Source organism: Salvelinus alpinus, chromosome 17 (genome assembly GCF_045679555.1).
Source record: "Salvelinus alpinus chromosome 17, SLU_Salpinus.1, whole genome shotgun sequence".
NCBI classification, from domain to species: domain Eukaryota; kingdom Metazoa; phylum Chordata; class Actinopteri; order Salmoniformes; family Salmonidae; genus Salvelinus; species Salvelinus alpinus.
The window spans coordinates 52923312-52933088 of NC_092102.1; the positions used below are offsets into that span (position 1 = coordinate 52923312).

General features: G+C 47.2%; 1 long non-coding RNA gene across 1 annotated transcript; it reads left to right on the plus strand.

The window, feature by feature from the left end:
- The first annotated feature begins 7367 nt into the window (after positions 1–7367).
- Positions 7368–9354, plus strand: LOC139543162 (uncharacterized). Its single transcript, XR_011668618.1, has 2 exons — positions 7368–8784; positions 8846–9354. It is a non-coding gene; the product is annotated as an uncharacterized lncRNA (long non-coding RNA).
- Positions 9355–9777: the final 423 nt, after the last annotated feature.

The following is a 9777-nucleotide window of genomic DNA, read 5'->3' on the forward strand; positions in this document are numbered from 1 at the left end:
AACGCTGTAGTCTGTCAGGTCTCCAACCATCACCGGCTGTAGTCTGTCAGGTCTCCAACCATCACCGGCTGTAATACTGTAGTCTGTCAGGTCTCCAACCATCACCGGCTGTAGTCTGTCAGGTCTCCAACCATCACCGGCTGTAATACTGTAGTCTGTCAGGTCTCCAACCATCACCGGCTGTAATACTGTAGTCTGTCAGGTCTCCAACCATCACCGGCTGTAATACTGTAGTCTGTCAGGTCTCCAACCATCACCGGCTGTAATACTGTAGTCTGTCAGGTCTCCAACCATCACCGGCTGTAATACTGTAGTCTGTCAGGTCTCCAACCATCACCGGCTGTAATACTGTAGTCTGTCAGGTCTCCAACCATCACCCGCTGTAATGCTGTAGTCTGTCAGGTCTCCAACCATCACCCGCTGTAATGCTGTAGTCTGTCAGGTCTCCAACCATCACCCGCTGTAATACTGTAGTCTGTCAGGTCTCCAACCATCACCGGCTGTAATACTGTAGTCTGTCAGGTCTCCAACCATCACCGGCTGTAATAGTGTATAGCGTGTCTATCAGGTAGGGGACCTGACCTGTTTGGGGTGTAATGCTGTATATTCTGTCAGATAGGGAACGTCTCTAGTATCTCCTAATGCTGTAATTCTCTCCTGTCCTGACACGGTCACGCCCTCCCCTAAATAACCGTTCACACAGAGAGAGAGAGAGAGAGAGAGAGAGAAAGAGAGCGAGTCAGAGAGAGAGGAGGGAAAGAGGGCGAGTCAGAGAGAGATAATCGTGCCTAATCTTTCCATCTAAACTTAGCTGTCTCTGTCCCCACCCTCTTACTGTAGCTTAGACCTCAACGGGAACATACCACACATAGATAAACAGGGGATTTTCTCAGCTCTGTGAGAGAAGTTTTTTTTGAATTTTGTTTTTAGAAGTGCCGCTTTTATTTAAATCTTTGTCCAATGGATGTTAAATGTCAATTTATTATCAACAAATAAAAATATCCACTTCAGTCATCAGATTTAGATGTATCTATATTGCCTTCAGTCTGTACAGGTTGTCAGTGTGATCAATAATCACAGCTAACGTCGCAGGGAGTTTCAACTTCACTTTAAATATACACTGACTGTACAAATCATTATGAACACCTGCTCTTTCCATGACAACGACAAACCAGGTGAACCCAGGTGTAATCTATGATCCCTTATTGATGCCACCTGTTAAATCTACTTCAATCAGTGTAGATGAAGGGGAGGAGACAGGTTAAAGAAGGATTTTTAAGCCTTGAGGCAATTGAGACAATTGAGACATGGATTGTGTATGTGTGCCATTAAGACAATAGATTGTAGTGCCTTTGAACGGGGTATGGTAGTAGGTGCCAGGCGGACCTGTTTGTGTTAAGAACTGCAACACTGCTGGGTATTTCACGCTCAACAGTTTCCTGTGTGTATCAAGAATGGTTCACCACCCAAAGGACATCCAGCCAACTTGACACAACTGTGGGAAGCATTGGAGTCAACATGGGCCAGCATCCCTGTGGAACGCTTTCAACACCTTGTAGAGTCCATGCCCCGACGAATTGATGCCGTTCTGAGGACAAACGGGGTACAACTCCATATTAGGAAGGTGTTCCTAATGTTTTGTCCACTCAGTGTATAGAGCATAAAGACTTCGAGGCACACATTCTAATATTAATATTATTACATCATATTCTGCCGTTTTGGGTAGGAGAGTATATCTGATCTTTTGGAGCTTGATGTTTAACAGGGACCTGGTGTTACTGACAGTATGATATAGTTGAAGACAGAAGTTTACATACACTAAGTTGACTGTGCCTTTAAACAGCTTGGAAAATTCCAGAAAATGATGTCATGGCTTTAGAAGCTTCTGATAGGCTAATTGACATCATTTGAGTCAATTGGAGGTGTACCTGTGGATGTATTTCAAGGCCTACCTTCAAACTCAGTGCCTCATTGCTTGACATCATGGGAAAATCTAAAGAAATCAGCCAAGACCTCAGAACAAAAAGTAGACCTCCACAAGTCTGGTTCATTTTTGGGAGCAATTTCCAAACGCCTGACGGTACCACGTTCATCTGTACAAACAATAGTACGCAAGTATAAACACCGTGGGACCATGTAGCCGTCATACCGCTCAGGAAGGAGACGCATTCTGTCTCCTAGAGATGAACGTACTTTGGTGCGAAAAGTGCAAATCAATCCCAGAACAGCAGCAAAGGACCTTGTGAAGATGCTGGAGGAAACAGGTACAAAAGTATCTATATCCACAGTAAAATGAGACCTATACTGACATAACCTGAAAGGCTGCTCAGCAAGGAAGAAGCCACTGCTCCAAAACCGCCATAAAAAAGCCAGACTACAGTTTGCAACTACACATGGGGACAAAGATCGTACTTTTGGAGAAATGTCCTCTGGTCTGATGAAACTAAAATAAAACTGTTTGGCCATAATGACCATCGTTATGTTTGGAGGAAAAAGGCGGAGGCTTGCAAGCCAAAGAACACCATCCCAACCGTGAAGCACGGGGGTGGCAGCATCATGTTGTGGGGGTGCTTTGCTGCAGGAGGGACTGGTGCACTTCACAAAATAGATGGCATCATGAGGTAGGAAAATGATGTGGATATATTGAAGCAACATCTCAAGACATCAGTCAGGAAGTTTAAGCTTGGTCGCAAATGGGTCTTCCAAATGGACAATGACCCCAAGCATACTTCCAAAGTTATGGCAAAATGGCTTAAGGACAACAAAGTCAAGGTATTGGAGTGGCCATCACAAAGCCCTGACCTCAATCCTATAGAACATTTGTGGGCAGAACTGAAAATGTGTGTGCCAGCAAGGAGGCCTACAAACCTGACTCAGTTACACCAGCTCTGTCAGGAGGGATGGGCCAAAATTCACCCAACTTATTGTGGGAAGCTTGTGGAAGGCTACCCGAAACGTTTGACCCAAGTTAAACTATTTAAAGGCAACGCTACCAAATACTAATTGAGTGTATGTAAACTTCTGACCCACTGGGAATGTGATGAAAGAAATAAAAGCTGAGATAAATAATTATCTCTATTATTCTGACATTTCACATTCTTAAAATAAAGTGGTGATCCTAACTGACCTAAGGCAGAGAATTTTACTATGATTACATTTCAGGAATTGTGAAAAACTGAGTTTAAATGTATTTGGCTAAGGTGTATGTAAACTTCCGACTTCAACGGTATATGCCTCACCATCTAACGCCCTATCACAATAGCCGGAATGATCCGGCCTCTACCGTGTCTCGAAGCAGATTGCTGGACCAGAGCCACAGAACTCACCTGAGAAGAGGGCTGTTGAGACACCGGCTGTGTGCAGGACACAACAGCCAAGGGGGCAGAGCTCTGATCCAGAGAGTGGTGGTTCAGGCTGTGTGCAGGCAGTTGATTGACTAGGACAGGGAGAGGTAGCTGGAGGGACATCCACAGCCATGGAGGGAACACCTAATCCCCCGGCAGAAGACAGCTGGTACAGGCGCTCAAAGCAATTTGATGTCCGGACGCGAGGGAAGTAGGCAGGCGCACCGAAAACGATTCTTCTTCTTTCTGGTTCCAACACGCTTCCATTTACACTCACCTGGAGTCCAATCAGCTTCCATTTACACTCACCTGGAGTCCAATCAGCATCCATTTACACTCACCTGGAGTCCAATCAGCATCCATTTACACTCAGCTGGAGTCCAATCAGCATCCATTTACACTCAGCTGGAGTCCAACAATGAGCATCCATTTACACTCACCTGGAGTCCAACAATGAGCATCCATTTACACTCACCTGGAGTCCAACAATGAGCATCCATTTACACTCACCTGGAGTCCAACAATGAGCTTCCATTTACACTCACCTGGAGTCCAACAATGAGCTTCCATTTACACTCACCTGGAGTCCAACAATGAGCTTCCATTTACACTCACCTGGAGTCCAATCAGCATCCATTTACACTCACCAGGAGTCCAATCAGCATCCATTTACACTCACCTGGAGTCCAACAATGAGCATCCATTTACACTCACCTGGAGTCCAATCAGCATCCATTTACACTCACCTGGAGTCCAATCAGCATCCATTTACACGCACCTGGAGTCCAACACGCTTCCATTTACACTCACCTCGAGTCCAACAATGAGCATCCATTTACACTCAGCTGGAGTCCAACAATGAGCATCCATTTACACTCAGCTGGAGTCCAACAATGAGCATCCATTTACACTCACCTGGAGTCCAACAATGAGCTTCCATTTACACTCACCTGGAGTCCAACAATGAGCATCCATTTACACTCACCTGGAGTCCAACAATGAGCATCCATTTACACTCACCTGGAGTCCAACAATGAGCATCCATTTACACTCAGCTGGAGTCCAACAATGAGCATCCATTTACACTCACCTGGAGTCCAACAATGAGCATCCATTTACACTCACCTGGAGTCCAATCAGCATCCATTTACACTCACCTGGAGTCCAATCAGCATCCATTTACACTCAACTGGAGTCCAATCAGCATCCATTTACACTCACCTGGAGTCCAATCAGCACCCATTTACACTCACCTGGAGTCCAATCAGCATCCATTTACACTCAGCTGGAGTCCAATCAGCATCCATTTACACTCAGCTGGAGTCCAATCAGCATCCATTTACACTCACCTGGAGTCCAACAATGAGCTTCCATTTACACTCACCTGGAGTCCAACAATGAGCTTCCATTTACACTCAACTGGAGTCCAATCAGCATCCATTTACACTCACCAGGAGTCCAATCAGCATCCATTTACACTCAACTGGAGTCCAATCAGCATCCATTTACACTCACCTGGAGTCCAATCAGCACCCATTTACACTCACCTGGAGTCCAATCAGCATCCATTTACACTCACCTGGAGTCCAATCAGCATCCATTTACACTCACCTGGAGTCCAATCAGCATCCATTTACACTCAGCTGGAGTCCAATCAGCATCCATTTACACTCACCTGGAGTCCAATCAGCATCCATTTACACTCACCTGGAGTCCAACAATGAGCATCCATTTACACTCACCTGGAGTCCAACAATGAGCTTCCATTTACACTCACCTGGAGTCCAACAATGAGCTTCCATTTACACTCACCTGGAGTCCAATAATGGGCATCCATTTACACTCACCTGGAGTCCAACAATGAGCATCCATTTACACTCACCTGGAGTCCAACAATGAGCTTCCATTTACACTCACCTGGAGTCCAACAATGAGCTTCCATTTACACTCACCTGGAGTCCAACAATGAGCTTCCATTTACACTCACCTGGAGTCCAACAATGAGCATCCATTTACACTCACCTGGAGTCCAACAATGAGCTTCCATTTACACTCACCTGGAGTCCAACAATGAGCTTCCATTTACACTCACCTGGAGTCCAACAATGAGCTTCCATTTACACTCACCTGGAGTCCAATAATGAGCATCCATTTACACTCACCTGGAGTCCAACAATGAGCATCCATTTACACTCAGCTGGAGTCCAACAATGAGCATCCATTTACACTCACCTGGAGTCCAACAATGAGCATCCATTTACACTCACCTGGAGTCCAACAATGAGCATCCATTTACACTCACCCGGAGTCAAATGAGCATCCATTTACACTAACCCGGAGTCCAATGAGCATCCATTTACGCTCACCTGGAGTCCAACAATGAGCATCCATTTACGCTCACCTGGAGTCCAACAATCAGCATCCATTTCCTGGTTCAAGCTAGTAGAGGGGTGCAGTGGTGGAAATTGATCGTAGTCCAGGAAGGTCCCATTATGATCCTCTTGGATGTTTTGATAGGAAGCATTTAAAGATGCCGATAGTTTCATAGAATAATTTTTCAGTCCAAGGCGATTTTTTAAAAATTTCTTCATCTAGAGTAATATTCCTTTCTTTAGCGGCATCCAGTTCAATACATTTTACACAAATGAAGGTCTCCATCGGACCTTTCGCCGTGACAAACAATGAACATGTCCCAGATAATACATTGAATAGGGCGCAAGTCCTCAGCAGATTCAAAGGAGTTTTCAATGCGGCACGGCGACAGTCCAAGGGAACAAACATTTCCCGGCTCCATCGGGGATTTAGATGCTCCCTCCATAGCCTCGGACCCCCCCCCACCACCCCTCACCTGTATAGTCTGTCTCTCCTTGAATGTGAAGAGCTCGTTCATAGCACACCTGCAACACCAGAGTTAGAGGATCTCTCACTAACATGGGAGAGAACTATAATTTACAATAGGAACAAATCAACATGCTAGTGAGAGATCCATTTGGATGGTTAGTGTAGTCCTCCTGGCCCAGGTAGAGTTCAGGGGATGGGAAACAAACGGGCCTAAAAAGGGACCTACCTGAAAATCTGATAAATGTGCCATACACATAAAGAGCTTATTTCTCTCAATTTTGTTGCACAAATTAGTTGACATCCCTGTTAGTGAGGTATTTCTTCTTTACCAAGATAATCCATCCACCTGACAGGTGTGGCATATCAAGAAACAGATTAATCGGCACGATCATTACACAGGTGCACCTTGTGCCGGGGACAAAAGGCCACTAAAATGTGCAGTTGTGTCACACAACGCCACAGATATCTCTAGTTTTGAGGGAGCGTGCACTTGGGGCGCTGACTGCAGGAATGTCCATCAGAAATGTGTGTGCTGAGCAGTATTTGTCTAATAAATATATTTGTTGGGGAAAAACCTCATTGAGTGGGTGGGCCTATTCCTTATATGAACTGTAACTCATTAAAAAATTTGCATTTATATTTTTGTTCAGTCTATATATGTACTAATGCATACAACCTTGGTTTTCTTGCACGCTGACTATACTGGGCACGGGCACGTATGTTGATTTTGTCCATCTACACCAGACGCAAATCAGGACACGCAGATTGAAATATCAAAACAAACTCAGGACTATAGTAAAACACATTCATGGCCATTTAGCTAGCTAGCTTACTGTTGCTAGCTAATTTGTCCTGGGATATAAACATTGGGTTGTTATTCCTGAAATGCACAAGGAAATCTTTTCCCCTGAAGCTTTGTGGAATATCGATCCATTTTGAGTCACAACATTGTGTGTTCTCTACTCCGACAATTAATCCATAGATTATGGGAGAACTAGTTAAATTTCTAGTCATCTCCTCACTCATTCTTTCTTCTGTGGATTTTATACGGCGGTTGGCAACCAACTTTAAGGTTCATTACCAACTGGACTGGAGTGTGGGCCTCAGTGCAATCACCCACAGGGTATATGCTGCTAAATACCAATGAGGAGATGGGAGACGTACAGCTCATCAAGGGTCAAAAATACAAACGTTTTATTTTAGCGCCAGGCTACACAGACGTTCTTTGATGCGCGCGAGCCGTCTGGATGAATAACATGTGTATTTTGCAATGCTTGCGGTGTGGTCAACGTAGCCAGGGTGGTATTCAGGATAGCAGATGGTGTGGTCAACGTAGCCAGGGTGGTATTCAGGATAGCAGATGCTGCTGGAACCCCAGGATATATTGTGGTTAGTACGGTCTGCACACTAGAATTATCCAATAACATACCTTTAAAATCAGTCAACCTAGCCCCTGCATCACATATGGCTGGTCCCAGATCTGTCTGTACTGTCTTGTCAGGCTTGACCATAGGAGTTGATAAGACAGTAGAAACAGATCTGGGACCAGGCTAGAGCTTCATGCTTCATACTTCTCCCTCTTCATAGAAACCCCCCCCGTGAGTGAACAGAAAAGAGGAGATGAGACAAATCTTTATTTTATTCAATTCAATGTATTTATTGATCACACTCAAGTGTTCCCATGACAACGAGACCGACTCCACTTGTTCTCCTCCTCCACTGGAGACACACTGGAGTTTAAAAAGCAGACGGAACAAGACAGAATGTTCCTAAAGGGCCGGCGCACAAGTCCATCCCAAAATAAAATTACATGAAAAAAGATAAAATTAAATTGAAAACTCAAGTCATGTTTAAACACCTGTCACAACCCCCCCCCCCTCCCACCTTTAGGAAGCAGATAGAAGGGGGAAGGAGGCAGACACACACCTGTTAAAATAACAAACCTGGGGGTCCCGGTCTGTCAGTCTGCCCCCCTCCCAGGTTATGTTAGTTAGGGCCAGGGTAGCCAAGGGTCCCAGTCTGTCAGTCTGCCCCCTCCCAGGTTATGTTAGTTAGGGCCAGGGTAGCCAAGGGTCCCGGTATGTCAGTCTGCCCCCCTCCCAGGTTATGTTAGTTAGGGCCAGGGTAGCCAAGGGTCCCGGTATGTCAGTCTGCCCCCCTCCCAGGTTATGTTAGTTAGGGCCAGGGTAGCCAAGGGTCCCGGTCTGTCAGTCTGCCCCCCTCCCAGGTTATGTTAGTTAGGGCCAGGGTAGCCAAGGGTCCCGGTATGTCAGTCTGCCCCCCTCCCAGGTTATGTTAGTTAGGGCCAGGGTAGTCAAGGGTCCCGGTCTGTCAGTCTGCCCCCCTCCCAGGTTATGTTAGTTAGGGCCAGGGTAGCCAAGGGTCCCGGTCTGTCAGTCTGCCCCCCTCCCAGGTTATGTTAGTTAGGGCCAGGGTAGCCAAGGGTCCCAGTCTGTCAGTCTGCCCCCCTCCCAGGTTGTTACAGTTAGGGCCAGGGTAGTCAAGGGTCCCGGTCTGTCAGTCTGCCCCCCTCCCAGGTTGTTACAGTTAGGGCCAGGGTAGTCAAGGGTCCCGGTCTGTCAGTCTGCCCCCCTCCCAGGTTGTTACAGTTAGGGCCAGGGTAGCCAAGGGTCCCAGTCTGTCAGTCTGCCCCCTCCCAGGTTATGTTAGTTAGGGCCAGGGTAGCCAAGGGTCCCGGTATGTCAGTCTGCCCCCCTCCCAGGTTATGTTAGTTAGGGCCAGGGTAGTCAAGGGTCCCGGTCTGTCAGTCTGCCCCCCTCCCAGGTTATGTTAGTTAGGGCCAGGGTAGCCAAGGGTCCCGGTCTGTCAGTCTGCCCCCCTCCCAGGTTATGTTAGTTAGGGCCAGGGTAGTCAAGGGTCCCGGTCTGTCAGTCTGCCCCCCTCCCAGGTTGTTACAGTTAGGGCCAGGGTAGTCAAGGGTCCCGGTCTGTCAGTCTGCCCCCCTCCCAGGTTGTTACAGTTAGGGCCAGGGTAGTCAAGGGTCCCGGTCTGTCAGTCTGCCCCCCTCCCAGGTTATGTTAGTTAGGGCCAGGGTAGCCAAGGGTTCCCTCTTTATTCACAACTCCCTCATTTTAAAGTTCAAATAGAATCCAAGGCAGTGAGATTTTAGGGTCGTTTCCTGGATTTCTGTTTTCCAAAATGTATAAAATCCTTAATATAACGTTCGTTCCAGTTAGTTTTGTTTGACGTCAGGGGAGAACGTGCCACGTCACAACGCAGGGGTCAGGGGAGAACGTGCCACGTCACAACGCAGGGGTCAGGGGAGAACGTGCCACGTCACAACGCAGGGGTCAGGGGAGAACGTGCCACGTCACAACGCAGGGGTCAGGGGAGAACGTGACGTCACAACGCAGGGGTCAGGGGAGAACGTGCCACGTCACAACGCAGGGGTCAGGGGAGAACGTGCCACGTCACAACGCAGGGGTCAGGGGAGAACGTGACGTCACAACGCGGGGGTCAGGGGAGAACGTGCCACGTCACAACGCAGGGGTCAGGGGAGAACGTGCCACGTCACAACGCAGGGGTCAGGGGAGAACGTGACGTCACAACGCAGGGGTCAGGGGAGAACAGG